This window comes from Bison bison, unplaced genomic scaffold (assembly GCF_000754665.1).
Source record: "Bison bison bison isolate TAMUID 2011002044 unplaced genomic scaffold, Bison_UMD1.0 scf7180017864072, whole genome shotgun sequence".
NCBI lineage: Eukaryota > Metazoa > Chordata > Mammalia > Artiodactyla > Bovidae > Bison > Bison bison.
In genome coordinates this window covers 9,778,491-9,791,298 of record NW_011494644.1, presented here as the reverse complement: position 1 = coordinate 9,791,298, position 12,808 = coordinate 9,778,491, and the positions used below count along the sequence as shown (strand labels likewise).

At 43.3% G+C, this 12,808-nt stretch overlaps 1 long non-coding RNA gene across 2 annotated transcripts in view; it reads left to right on the top strand.

Moving 5' to 3' along the window:
• The first annotated feature begins 10,856 nt into the window (after positions 1–10,856).
• Positions 10,857–12,808, top strand: part of LOC104986598 — a 26,238-nt gene continuing 24,286 nt past the window's right edge. The window contains exons 1-2 of one of the 2 annotated variants that reach the window (XR_825053.1): positions 10,857–10,908; positions 11,136–11,181. This is a non-coding gene — a long non-coding RNA (uncharacterized LOC104986598). Of the gene's footprint in view, positions 10,964–11,135; positions 11,182–12,808 lie in introns of both variants that reach the window. The other variant, XR_825052.1, reaches the window with a different exon arrangement.

The window sequence follows — 12,808 nt, the reverse complement described above, 5'->3', positions numbered from 1 at the left end:
GGACAGAAGGCGGAGGCTGCGGGACAGGGGCCGATCCGCTGTACCCGGGATGAACAGAGAGCAGACCAGGGCTGCGGCCCCGCGGACAGACAGAAGTCAAGCAAAACAGACGGCTGGCCAGCCAGGCAGACAGACAGGTAGGCAGGCGCAGGCAGACAGACAGCTGCGCGGCTGTCAGTCACACTCAGGAAGAAGCGGGCAGACAGTCAGACCCCGAGCCCTTCAGTCACTCGGCAGAGACGCCCGCGGGTCCGCCAGAGGCGGCGCCTGCCGTCGGAGCCCCAGCCGCGTGCGCAGGGCGGGGAGGAAGGGGAGGATGTGGTGCGCCGCGCCCGCACGCCCCGCCCACGGAGCGGCCGGCTCCTCCCCCGGGGAGGGAGAAAGAGATGGGAGGGGGCAGGGCCCCGGGGCAAGGTCCACTGCTCCCCAAAGGTCGCCTGTTAGCAAGACATTTAGGGCCACCGGGGTGATGTCTGCCTCCTTTGGACGGTGACATCACCCCCGCAGGCCTCACGGTCTTGACCTTTAAGGCAGGCGGGGAGGTGGTGAGCCGCCGCTTCTCACAGATGTAGAAACTGAGGCTCCCAAGGTGCGGAGGTGGTAAGGCGAGACCCGGGATGTCCCCGGGGGTCTTAGCTCAGCGAGAAGCGTGAGAGCCCAGAGACCTGCCCAAGGTCCCGGGGAGAAGCGGTGTTTGCCCACTGGCCGGCTTCACTCATACACGCTGCCTGCCTGGCCCAGCAGGAGTATGAGTTCGGGACCGTCCCTCCCAAGTTCTCTGCCCCTGTTTCCTTTGAATCCAGCTTCCTGCTGCAGGGAGCAGGATGCTATCCGCATGCCATTGAGAAGACAAGCCGTTGGGCAGGTCACATCACCGCTCTGAATGCCTCACTTTGCCCTTCTGTCCAATGGGGAGACCTAGACTTTAATACATGGGAACTCGGGAACGAAATAGTGAAAACAAATTCTCCAGAGAGTTTTCATCTTGCCGACAAGCCAGGAGCCCTCCAGAGGGTCAGATGTCTCTGGCTGATGTTTAAGAGACCTGGGGACAAAATTCAGCACGTTTACACCCAGCAGCCTCAAAAGAGAGCTGATGCTACCACAGCTAATACTGTCAGTATCCTGCTTTTTTTTTTTTTCAGTATCCTGCATTTTTTGGGCACTAAGTCATCTCATTTATTCCACAAACCCTGTGAGGCAAATAAGATTATTCCTGTTTTACAGCGGGAGACACCAAGGCTCAGAGGGGGAATGTATCACACTAGCAAAGAAGTGTCCTAGATGGGATGTGAACCTGGGCGGATGGGATTCCTAAGTCTGCACCAAGTTGTGGAAACAGGACCCAAACATTTCATCCTTGAATTACCAGGGTGGATGAGGGCTGCTCTGTGCTATTTTGATGACACAGGTGGGCTCAAACACACATGCCATCTCCCCCCAAGCTGAGTCATTTTTGGGAAACAATTTGCAGCTAAGCCACATGATCACTCCAGAGAAAAAGAGAAAGCATCTTGTTATTTATTCCTTTTTTTTTTTTTCTTTTTCTAACTGTTTTTGAGGAAGTTAGTACAAATTCCCCTGTGGCTGATTTGAAGGATGTTGGCCCTACAGAGATTCTCTTCCTCACAACCGAAATATCTTATATTCTCTGGAGCATGTATTTTGTGAGGAAGCCAACTTTTCTTTTTCTCCTGATCTTCAGGGTGAGTTTTCTGATACCGTAGACGTAAGATCAAGAGGAGTAATAATAAAAAAATTTTTAAAAAGCAGAAACAACAGCTAATATTTGCTGAAAGCTGATTCTATGCCAGGGTTATAAGGACTTTAAAGATGGATCATCTCAGACTTCCTTGGTGGCCTAGTGGTTAATAATCTGCCTTGCAACGCAGGGGACACAGGTTCCATCCCTGGTTCAGGAAGATCCCACATGCAGTGGAGCAACTAAGCCCCTGTGCCACAACTACTGGGCACAAGCACCCCAGCCCGTGCTCCACAAGAGAAGCCACAGAAATGAGAAGCCTACTCAACTAGAAAGTAGCCCTCTCTCCCTACAACTGCAGAAAGCCTGTGGGCAGCAAGGAAGGCCCAGTGCAAACAGAAATAATGAAATCGTTAATTTTTAAAAAATGTATCATCTCACTTAAATCTCAGAAGAAGGTAGTTACAATTACCATCACTGACATCATCCTACTTTTACAGACAAGGAAACCAAGGCTCAGAGAGGTTAAGTGACTTGTCCAAGGTCACACAGCTGGTGCTGGCAGAGTTGGGATTGGAACTCAGTCTTTCAGGCTCCTGAGTTTACATTCCTGGTCACTCACCAAGTTGCTTTTGGATGTTTGTTAACCCAAGGTTGGTCGAGCCCTCCTACCCTCCCTTCCAAGTGCTTGCCTTCCTCTCTCCCCTTCTCTCCACCCACACAGTCACCCACTACCCACTCATCCATTCTTCCAGGCACATGCCCAAGCAACCATCCGTGCTCTCCCTCCAGTCTTCTCTCCACCAACACCGAACATGCCCTTAGCTATGGATGTGACGTATTCTCCAGAAATACATATGCGTGATGGCCCTCCTGGAGCCTTGTATTCTGGTGGGAGACAAAAAGAAGTAATGGAGGGACTTTCCTGGTGGTCCAATGGTTAAGAATCCTCCTTGCAGGGGATGCAGGTTCCATTCCTGGTCTGGGAACTAAGAGCCCACATGCCATGGGGCCACTGGGCCCACGCTTTGCAACAACTGCACAGTGAAAAGCCCTCATGCAACAATGAAAGGAGATCCTGAGTGTGAAAGAAGGTCCAGTGTGTGGCAACTAAGACCCAACACAGCCAGATAGATTAATTAATTTAGACAAAGAAGTAATGGATAAACTAAATGCAAACTGTCATTGTTGTTCAGTCGCTAAGTCATGGGGACTCTTTGCGACCCCATGGACTGCAGCATGCCAGGCTTCCCTGTCCTTCACCATCTCCCGCAGTTTGCTCAAATTCACATCCATTGAGTCAGTGGTGCCATCCAAACATCTTGTCCTCTGTGGTTCTCTTCTCTTCCTGCCCTCAGTCTTTCCCAGCATCGGGGTCTTTTCCAATGAGTCAGTTCTTCACATCAGGTGGCCAAATTATTGGAGCTTCAGCTTCACCATCAGTCCTTCCAATGAATATTCAGGATTGATTTCCTTTAGGACGGACTGGTTGGATCTCCTTGCAGTCCAAGGGACTCTCAAGAGTCTTCTCCAGCACCACAGCTCAAAAGCACCAATTCTTTGGTGCTCAGCCTTCTTTATGGTCCAACTCTCACATCCGTACACGACTACTGGAAAAACCATAGCTTTGACTCTCCAGACTTTGTTGGCAAAGTGATGTCTCTGCTTTTTAATACACTTTCTAGATTTGCCATAGCTTTTCTTCCAAGGAGTAAGCAGATGAGAGGTGTAGAGAGTGACATAGAAGGGGCACTGTGGATGGTAAGAAATACCCTAGCCGTAGGGGAAGCATTTCAGGCAGAAGGACCTGCAGGGGCAGAAGTGCTGAGAAGGAAGGAGTGTGGCTCACTCCAGGAATTTGGGATCAGTGTGGGGAACAGAGTGAGCAAACAAAGGAATGCTAGGAGGCAGAGTCATGGGAGTCCTACTGGCTGCACACCACCTGCAGTGAAGAAGGTAGATTTGGTTCCAAGGGCAATCACATGTCATCTGAGGATTCATCATAAGAGTGGTTTAATCTGATTTACATTTTCAAAAGAGGGCTCCAGCCTTGACTTAGGGAGTGGGTGAGATGTAGCAGGGGCAACTTAATCCCTGGTATTTAAAAAGTAGATGCTTGAGAGAGTACTTGAGAAGCTGTGGCCATCATCTTTCAGTTGAATGCATACGTGTGGGACCCTTCAAGTTCTACTGGCAGTAACCAATGCAGATACAAGAATGGGGCAGTAGATGATAAGAACTATCTATACTGTTGTGGGGATTATTAAAGAACTGAGAGAGCAATTTAATACAATTAATAGTTCAAATGCCTTCTTGGTCTTCAAATTGTGACTGCCTGCCTAAAATGCCAACTTCTGCTATCATTATTCTGCTAATCAACAATCTTCTTTCAATATGAACAATATTTTCCTTATTTCAATATAATCTTTTTTTTCCCCAAAGAAAATGTTTCTGTTATTATTTTTCTTTTTAAGTAGATGCTTTTAGGGACTTTCCTGGCAGTCCAGTGGTTAAGACTCCGTGCTTCTATTTCAGAGAGTGTGGGTTCGATCCTTGGTCGGGGAAGTAAGATCCCACATACCGTGAGGCATGGCCAGAAACTTTCAATAATAATAATAATAATAATATTTAAAAAATTTTTAAAGTAGGTGTTTTTGGAGGTGGAAAATTAACAGCTGCGTGTCTTTTGGGGTGAAACTGAGTCCCCTCAGAAATAGATCTAAGTTGAAGGAAGGGTCCCTTAAGGGGCCTCTTTGGATCTGTGGCCTCAGAGGTCTCAGAAGAGGGTGAAGTAAGATCTCTCAACACCCCCAAGTATTTAAAGCTGGTCAATGGGGAGGAAGTGGTTAAATTTGCATTTCAGCCAAGGGGCCCACTCGGAAAAAAATAATTGAGACAACCCCTCCTTCCACCCATTTCCTCTTTTTTATTTTTATTTCAGCAGTTTTATTGAAGTATAATTTACATCAGCCATTAGAAGTATACAGTTCACTGAGTTTTAGTAAGTTTGCTGAGTTTTGGAACCACCTAATCTTTTGCACATTTCCAAAAAGGCCCCTTGTTCCTGTTTGCAATTTCATTCCTACTCTCAGCCCCAGTAATCTCTTTTCTGTCTCTACTGATCTTCCTTTTTCTTTTCTGATTCACATTGAATCGTGCGTGTGGTCTTCTATGTCTGGTTTCTTTCACTTTGCATAACGTGTGTGCGTTTCATCTGCCTGGTAGCATGGACTTCATCTTTATCACCGAATCATACTGTGTCACACTGGTATGCCAGCTCTGGTTTACCCATTCTTTCACTGTTGGAACTGTGAAAGAATTATTCATATCTTTATTATGGACAATACCACTCTGAACATTTCCATGCAAATCTATGTGCAGACATGCATTTCAAACCTTTTGGGACTATACCCAGGAGTGGATGACTGGGCCATATGTTCATTCTATGTTTAACTTACTGAAGAGCTGACAAAACGTTTTCTACAGCAGCTGCACCATTTGACATGACCCCCCGCAACGTATGCGCATGCCAATTGCTCAACATCCCTGCCAACACTTATTATTTTCCTTTCTTTTTACAGCCTTCTTAGTGGGTATAAAGTGGTATCTCATTGTGGTTTTGCTTTGCATTTCCCTGGTGGCTAATGATGCTGAACACCTTTTCATGTGCTTGGTAGTCATTCATAGATCTTTTTTTTGGAGAAATGTCTATTCAAGTCCTTTGCCTGTTTCTATTTTTGTTCATTTATTTTTAAAAGATGTATTTATTTATTTTATTTTTTGACCATGGAGGGTCTTCGATACTGCACGCGGACTTTCTCTAGTTGCTGTGAGCAGGGGCTACTGTTCGTCGTGCGCGGGCTTCTCACGGCGGCCGGGGGCGTCTCTCCTTGTGGAGCACAGGCGCTGTAGGCGCACGCGCTTCAGCAGTTGCTGTTTGCAGACTCCGTAGTTGTGGCTCATGGGCTCAGAAGTTGTGGCTCATGGACTCTAGAGTGCTGGCTCAGTAGTTATGGCGCGCAGGCTTAGTTGCTCCCAGGCATGTGGGATCTTCCCAGACCAGGGATGGAACTGGCATTGCAAGGCAGATTCCTAACCACGCACCACCAGGAAAGTCCCTCCTTTGCCTGCTTTTAAATTGGGCTGGGCTGTAGACTGTCTGTCCCGCCAACCAAAACAATCGTATGTGGAAATCCTAACCCCCAAATGTAAGGGTATTAGAAGGTGGGGCCTCTGAGAGATGATTAGGTCACAAGGGCAGAGCCTTCATGAATGGGAAAAGTGCCTTTATAAATGAGACTCTAGAAAGATAGGTTGCTCCTTCTATCATGTGAGGACACGACATGGAAGCGGGCTCTATCTGGCACCTACGGGCATCTACTGGCACCTTGATGTTTGGCCTCCCAGTCTCTAAAACCGTGAGAAGTAACTTCTGTTGTTTATAAGCCACCCAGTCTACTGGGTTTTGTTATGGTAGCCCAAACAGACTAAGACAGATTGTCATTTTTTAAAAAAATTTGGCCGTGTCGGGTCTTAGTTTTGGCACACGTGATCTTCATTGCAGCGCACGGGCTCTTCCCTGTGGTGCGCAGGCTTCTCTAGTTGTGGTTCAGGGACTCAGTAGTTGCAGCACATGGGTTTAATTGCTCCTTGGCATGTGGTATCTAAGTTCCCCGATCAGGGATCGAACCTTCGTCCTCTGCATTGCAAGGTGGATTCTTAACCACTGGACCCCTAAGGAAGTCCCTCATTTTGCTATTGAATTATAAGGGTTCATTATACTTTCTGGATACCAGAATATATATACCAGACCCATTATAAGTATACCTGGTGTATATATATATAAGGGTCTTTTTATGTATCCCAGACCTTTATCAGATATATGATATGCAAATATTTTCTCTTATTCTGTGATCATCTTTTCATTTATAGTGTCCTTTGAGGCACGGAAGTTTTGAATGTCTATGAAGTACAGTTTATCTCTTTTTCCCTTTGTTGCCCATTCTTTTGGTGTCATGTCTAAGAATCCATCACCAAATCGAAGGACATGAAGATTTACTTCCTCTAACAGTTTAATTTGTTATTAATTTCTGTATATGACGGGAGACAAGGGTCCAACTTCCTTTTTTGAGTTGCCCACCCACTGATTCGTAAGAGACTGTTCTTTCACCCGTTGAACTGTCCTGGCATCCTTGTCCTTATATGCATGGACTTATTTCTAGACTCTTGATTCAATTCCATTGATTTCTGTCTCTATCCTTGGGCTGGTATCACACTGCTTTTATTTTTTTAACTAGTTTTTGTCGGAGTGTCGTTGCTTTACAATGTTGTGTTAGTTTCTACTGTGCAGCAAAATGAATCAGCCACACACACGTGATTACTCGAGCTTCATAGTAAGTTCTGAAATCGGGAGTTTGAGCCCTCCAGCTGTGTTGTTCTTGTTTGGTTGGTTTTTGTCTCATTTTTTTAAATTTTTATTAGAATGTAGTTGATTTACAATGTTGGGTTAGTTTCAGGTGTATAGCAAAATGAATCAGTTATATATACATATATCCACTTTTGGGGGATTCTTTTCCCATATAGGTCATTATAGAGTACTGAGCAGAGTTCCCTGTGCTATACAGTAGGTCCTTATTTTATATATAGTAGTATGGATATGGAGAAGGCACTGGCACCCCACTCCAGTACTCTTGCCTGGAAAATCCCATGGACGGAGGAGCCTGGTAGGCTTCAGTCCAAGGGGTCGCTAGGAGTCAGACACGACTGAGCAACTTCACTTTCACTCTTCACTTTCATGCATTGGAGAAGGAAATGACAACCCACTCCAGTGTTCTTGCCTGGAGAATCCCAGGGACGGGGGAGCCTGGTGGGCTGCCATCTATGGGGTCACACAGAGTCGGACACAACTGAAGTGACTTAGCAGCAGCAGCAGTATGGATATGTCAATCCCAGTCTCCCAAGTCATCACTTCCTCCTCCTCCCACCTCTACCCACGCCCGCTGGCCGAGTTCCTATGAATTTTAGGATCAGCTTCTCCATTACTGAAAGAACAAAAGGCTATTTGGATTTTCGTAGGGATTGCATTAACTTTATGGGTTGTTTTGAAGAATAGTGCCATCTTAACAATGTTAATTCTTGTATTACGTGAGCATGGGATGGTTTTTCACTTACTTAAACCTTTACTTTCTTTCAGCAATGTTTTGTAGTTTCCAGGGTGTAAATCTTTCATCTATTTGGTTAAATCTATTCCTAAGTATATTATTATTTCTGATACTGTTACATATGAAATTGTCTTCTTGAATTTCCTGTTTGCATTGTTCATTGGTTTAGAAACACAACCAACTTCTGCGTGTTAATCTTGTACCTTGCCATTTTGCTGAATTTGTTCATTAGCCCTAACAATTTCTTTGTGGATTCTTAAGGATTTTCTAGATATAGTATTATATCATCTGCAAATAGAGGTATTTCACCTCTTGCTTTCCAGTTTCTTCTATTTCTTTTCCTTGTTTAATTGCTCTGGCAAAAACTTTTAGTGCAATGTTGAGTATCAGTGGTGACAGCAGGCGTCCTTGTTTCTGATAGCAGGGGAAAAAGCTTTTAATCCATCATTTATCTTGTGTGATGTTAACTGTGGGTTTTTCACGTATGGCCTTTATGACGTTGAGGGATTTCCAGTCTATTCCTAGCTTGCTAAGTGTTTTTATCATGAAAGGGTGTTGAATTTTATCAAATGCTTTTTTTTTTTTTTGCATCAGTTGAGATGATCATACAGGTATTTCCTCATCTTATTATTGTGTTGCACTACATTGATTAATTTTCTTATGTTGAATCACTCTTGAATTCCTGGAAAAACCCTACTTGGTCATGGTGTCTAATCTTCTTAACATGTGATAAGATTCAGTTTGCTGGTATTTTGTTGAGGATTTTGTATTTATATTCCTAATGGGTATTGGCACATAATGCAGTTTTTTCCTTCTGCTATCTGCATCTGGCTTTGGTATCATGAAATGACTTATGAAGTGTTCCTTTCTCTTCTGTTTTGTAGAAGAGTTTGAAAAGGATAGATATTAATTCTTCCTTAAATGTTTGGTAAAATTTATCACTGAAGCATTTCTGACTCTGGAATTTTCTTTGTTAGGAGGCTTTTGATTACTAATTCAATGCTTTTTTATACATCTGTTTAGCTTTTCTATTTCATTTTGAGACAGTTTTGGTAATTTATGTCTTTTAAGGAATCTTTCCCTTCCTAAATGGATAATTAGGTTATCCAATTTTTGACATATAATTGTTTATTCTCTTATAATCTTTAGTTCTGTAAGGTTGGTAGTAACAACCTCATTTCCATTTCTAATTTTAATTGGTTGCATTGTCTCTTTTTTTGCTTAATCCAGCCAAAGTGTTATCAACTGCGTTGATCTTTTCAAATGAACAGTTTCTTGGTTTTGTTGATCTTCTCCATTGTTTTTCTATGCTTGGTTTCATTTGTCTCCACTTTAATCTCTATTATTTCCTTCCTCTGTCAGTTTTGGGGTTTAATTTGCTCTTATTTTTCTAGTTCCTTGAGGTCTAGTAGTAGTAGTGTTAGTGGTTCAGTCGTGGCTGACTCTTTGTGATCCCATGGACTGTAGCCCACCAGGCTCCTCTGTCCATGGGGATTCTCCAGGCAAGAATACTGGAGTGAGTTGCCACTCTCTTTCCAGAGGATCTTCCCTACCCAGGGATCGAACCCGGGTCTCCTGCATTGCAGGCAGATTCTTTACCATCTGAGTTACAGGAAAGTCCTTCCTTAAAGTGTATAGTTAGGTTACTCATTTGTAGTAACAAGTGGTGGAGGCCATTCAAATATTCTTTCTGCCCCTTTCTTTCCCCTCCTTCTGGGACTCTTATAATGCATATGTTGACATGGGGTGCCACAGGTCAGTTAAGCTCTGTTCATTGTTCTTCACTTTTTTTTCTTCATACACCTCAAACTGGATAATTTCAATTTGCCTATCTTCAAGTCACTGATTCTTTGTTTTGACTGCTTTGGATCTGATGTTGAATCCCTCTGGTAAATTTCTCATTTCAATATTTACTTTTCAGCTCCAGAATTTTTATTTGGTTCCTGTTAATAACATCTATCTTTTAATTAATATTCTGTATTAGTTCATACATCATTCTGGGTTTAGTCCTTCATCCATGGTTTCTTTTAGCATTTTGAGCATATTTAAGACACCAGATTTAAAATCTTTGTCTAGTAAGTCCAATGTCTGGACTTCTTCAGGGACAGTTTCTGTCAAATTCTTTTTTCGTTGTTTGTTTGTTCCTTGTGAATGGGCTGTGATTTCCTATGCCTTTTTGTTATTGTTGAAAACTGGATGTTGAATATTATAAAGTGATAACTCTGGAAATTCACTCTCCTCTGCCCCGTAGGATTAGCGTTTGTTGTTTGTTTTGGCTACATCCATCCCTTTGTTTAATGACACTTCCCATCTCTTTTTGCAAAAACTATATATTTTTTTGTTGTAGGTTCACTGTAGTCTCTGTTCCATTATCTTGGCAGCCAGCCAACGATCTGATAGAGATTTCCTTAAACGCCTGGTACCCAAATGAATAAGGTACAACAGAACAAAAAATATTTTCTCGTCATTTAGAGACCAGCTCTGAGCTGGGACTCTTCTTCAGTGCTTAGCCAGGCTGACTACAACTACATTTTAGCTTTCATCTTAGCTTTTCACCTGTTTGTGAAGAGTCCAAAGATCAACCCGAGGTGCAAACCTAGGGTCCTATTGTTTTTGTGTGTGTGTGCATGCATTCAGCCCTCAGCATCTGCATTGCACTCCAGATCCTGTGGTACAGATGGAAGCCTTTCAGAGCCTTTGTGTTTTCCTCTTCAGCCTCCTCTTCCCAGGCTTTTTGGTCTGTCTGCCATTTGTTCCTTCCATCCCCCCCTTACCCCCATTGGGCAGTGTATGTCTTTAAATTATTTCAACAGACACTGCCTAGGAAGCAGCTCCAGTCTTGAAAGACTTTCAAGGGGGTGCAAAACAAAGGCAAATGCCTACGCCAATCCCTCAAGAAGCTACCAGGCAGATCAAAAGGTACAACCACAATTCTTTGAGAACAAAGGCTCTGTTACCCTTTCTTCCTCCAGCAAAACACACCAAAAATGCAGGCCACTGTTCCTGCACCCACCACTGAGCTGGGGAGAAGGAAACGGTAAGCAGGTGAGCAAAAATGCCACAGCACGTTCTGAGCAAAGATTAAGAGTCTCTTTTTGGGGTAAGCAGTCCCCTGGTTGCTTTACAGTTTTGATTAGATTCCAGGAAAAAAGTCAATTTTGACAGTTTCTGCCAGCTTCATATGTGTTTCAGTGGGAAAGACTGATCCTTGAAATTCTGTACATTTTAAAGCTTATTAAAGTGCTGTTTCACCATTTTTTTTTCTTTTGTAGGTTGCAATTTTGGTGCCATATCTAAGCACACTGTACCTAACCCAAGGTAACGAAATTTTTCTTTATGTTTTCTTCTAACTGTTTCATTATTTTACTTCTTATGTTTAGCTCTATGGTCCATTTTGAGTTAATGCTTGTGTAGAGTGTGAGAGGACAATCTAAATTTATCTTTTTGCATGTGAATATTCCATTGTCCCAGCATAATAAGTTAAAGAAAATGTATCTTTTCTCCATGGAATTATCTCGACACCTATTTTGAAAATTAATTAGCTGTAAATGTATGGGTTTATTTCAGGACTCTATTCTGTTCCATTGCTTTACGGTCTATCTCTGTGCCAATATCACACTGTCTTGATATCAGTAACTTTGTAGCAAGCTTTGAAATTTGGAAGTGAACGTCATCCAACTTTATCAGGCTTATTCAGAATTGTTTTGTGTATTCTGGCTTGGTTGGATTTCCACATAAGTTTTAGGATTAGCTTGTTAATTTCTGAAAAAATATCTCCTAGGATTTTGACAAGGATTGTGTTGAATCTATAGATCAACTGGGGGAAATGTACCATCTTAAAAATATTGTCTTCTGCTCCATACCCAAGAACTAGCTCTCTGTTTATATAGATCTTTTAAAATTTCTCTCAGGCACCTCTTTCCTCATCCATTTGCTTTTGATACCCAACATTCCCAACACTGCAGGGCTCCTCTGACGGGCCAGATGCTCTGCTGAGAACCCTAGCCAAGGAAGGGCAGGAGGCGTTTCACTGAGAACTCATCAGAGACAAAAGTAACATCTAGAGGGTCTTGGCAGGAGGGCTGGGTTTTACACATATGTGACTGAGACTTGGAGCCCTCTTTTCACTGTTACCCTCATAGAGCGGATTTATTTCAAGAACAATGGCTGAATATAAAGGGAAAACAAATAAACAGCTAAACTATAACAACTACAGTATCAAATAAGTTACAGTAACAAATAAACAGTTACTTTAACTGTCCTCAGTTAAAGTAACACAGAAGAGGTAGGATTATCCTGCTTAAACGCTCATCTTGGCTTATTTCAGGCACTGAACCAATAAGGCTCTCATTCAAGTATGTGATAATGATGTCATAGAATTTTGTAAATCTCTTCCTCAAATTAGTCTCCCTGGTGGGCTGATCTGATTCTCCCAGCCATCGATCACATTATAGCTGTTTGAGGCAAGAGGGGTGCTTGGGGTTTCCCTAGCCACAATTTCCAAGACAAGGATTCAAGCACATGTGATGGATTTGAAGGGTGATCCCAGGAAACACTTGCATGGGAGTGGGGAAGTGAGGCAGAGCAGGAAGCCACTAGAGAGCTCTAAGGAACACATTACTACTATGGCAACTTAGAACTTTTTTTTTTTTTAATTGCAAAATAGTTGCTTTGGAGATTCCTGGTGGCTCAGTGGTAAAGAATCCACCTGCAATGCAGGAGATGTCAGAGATGTCAGTTTGATCCCTGGGTCAGAAAGATCCCCTGGAGAAGAGAATGACAACCCACTCCAGTATTCTTGCCTGGAGAATCTTATGGACAGAGGAGTCTGGCGGGCTACAGTTCATGGGGTCGCAAAGAGTCAGATACGACTGAAGGGACTTAGCACACAGGCATGGTTGCCTTACAATACTGTGTTAGTTTCTGCTGCACAGTGGAGTGAATC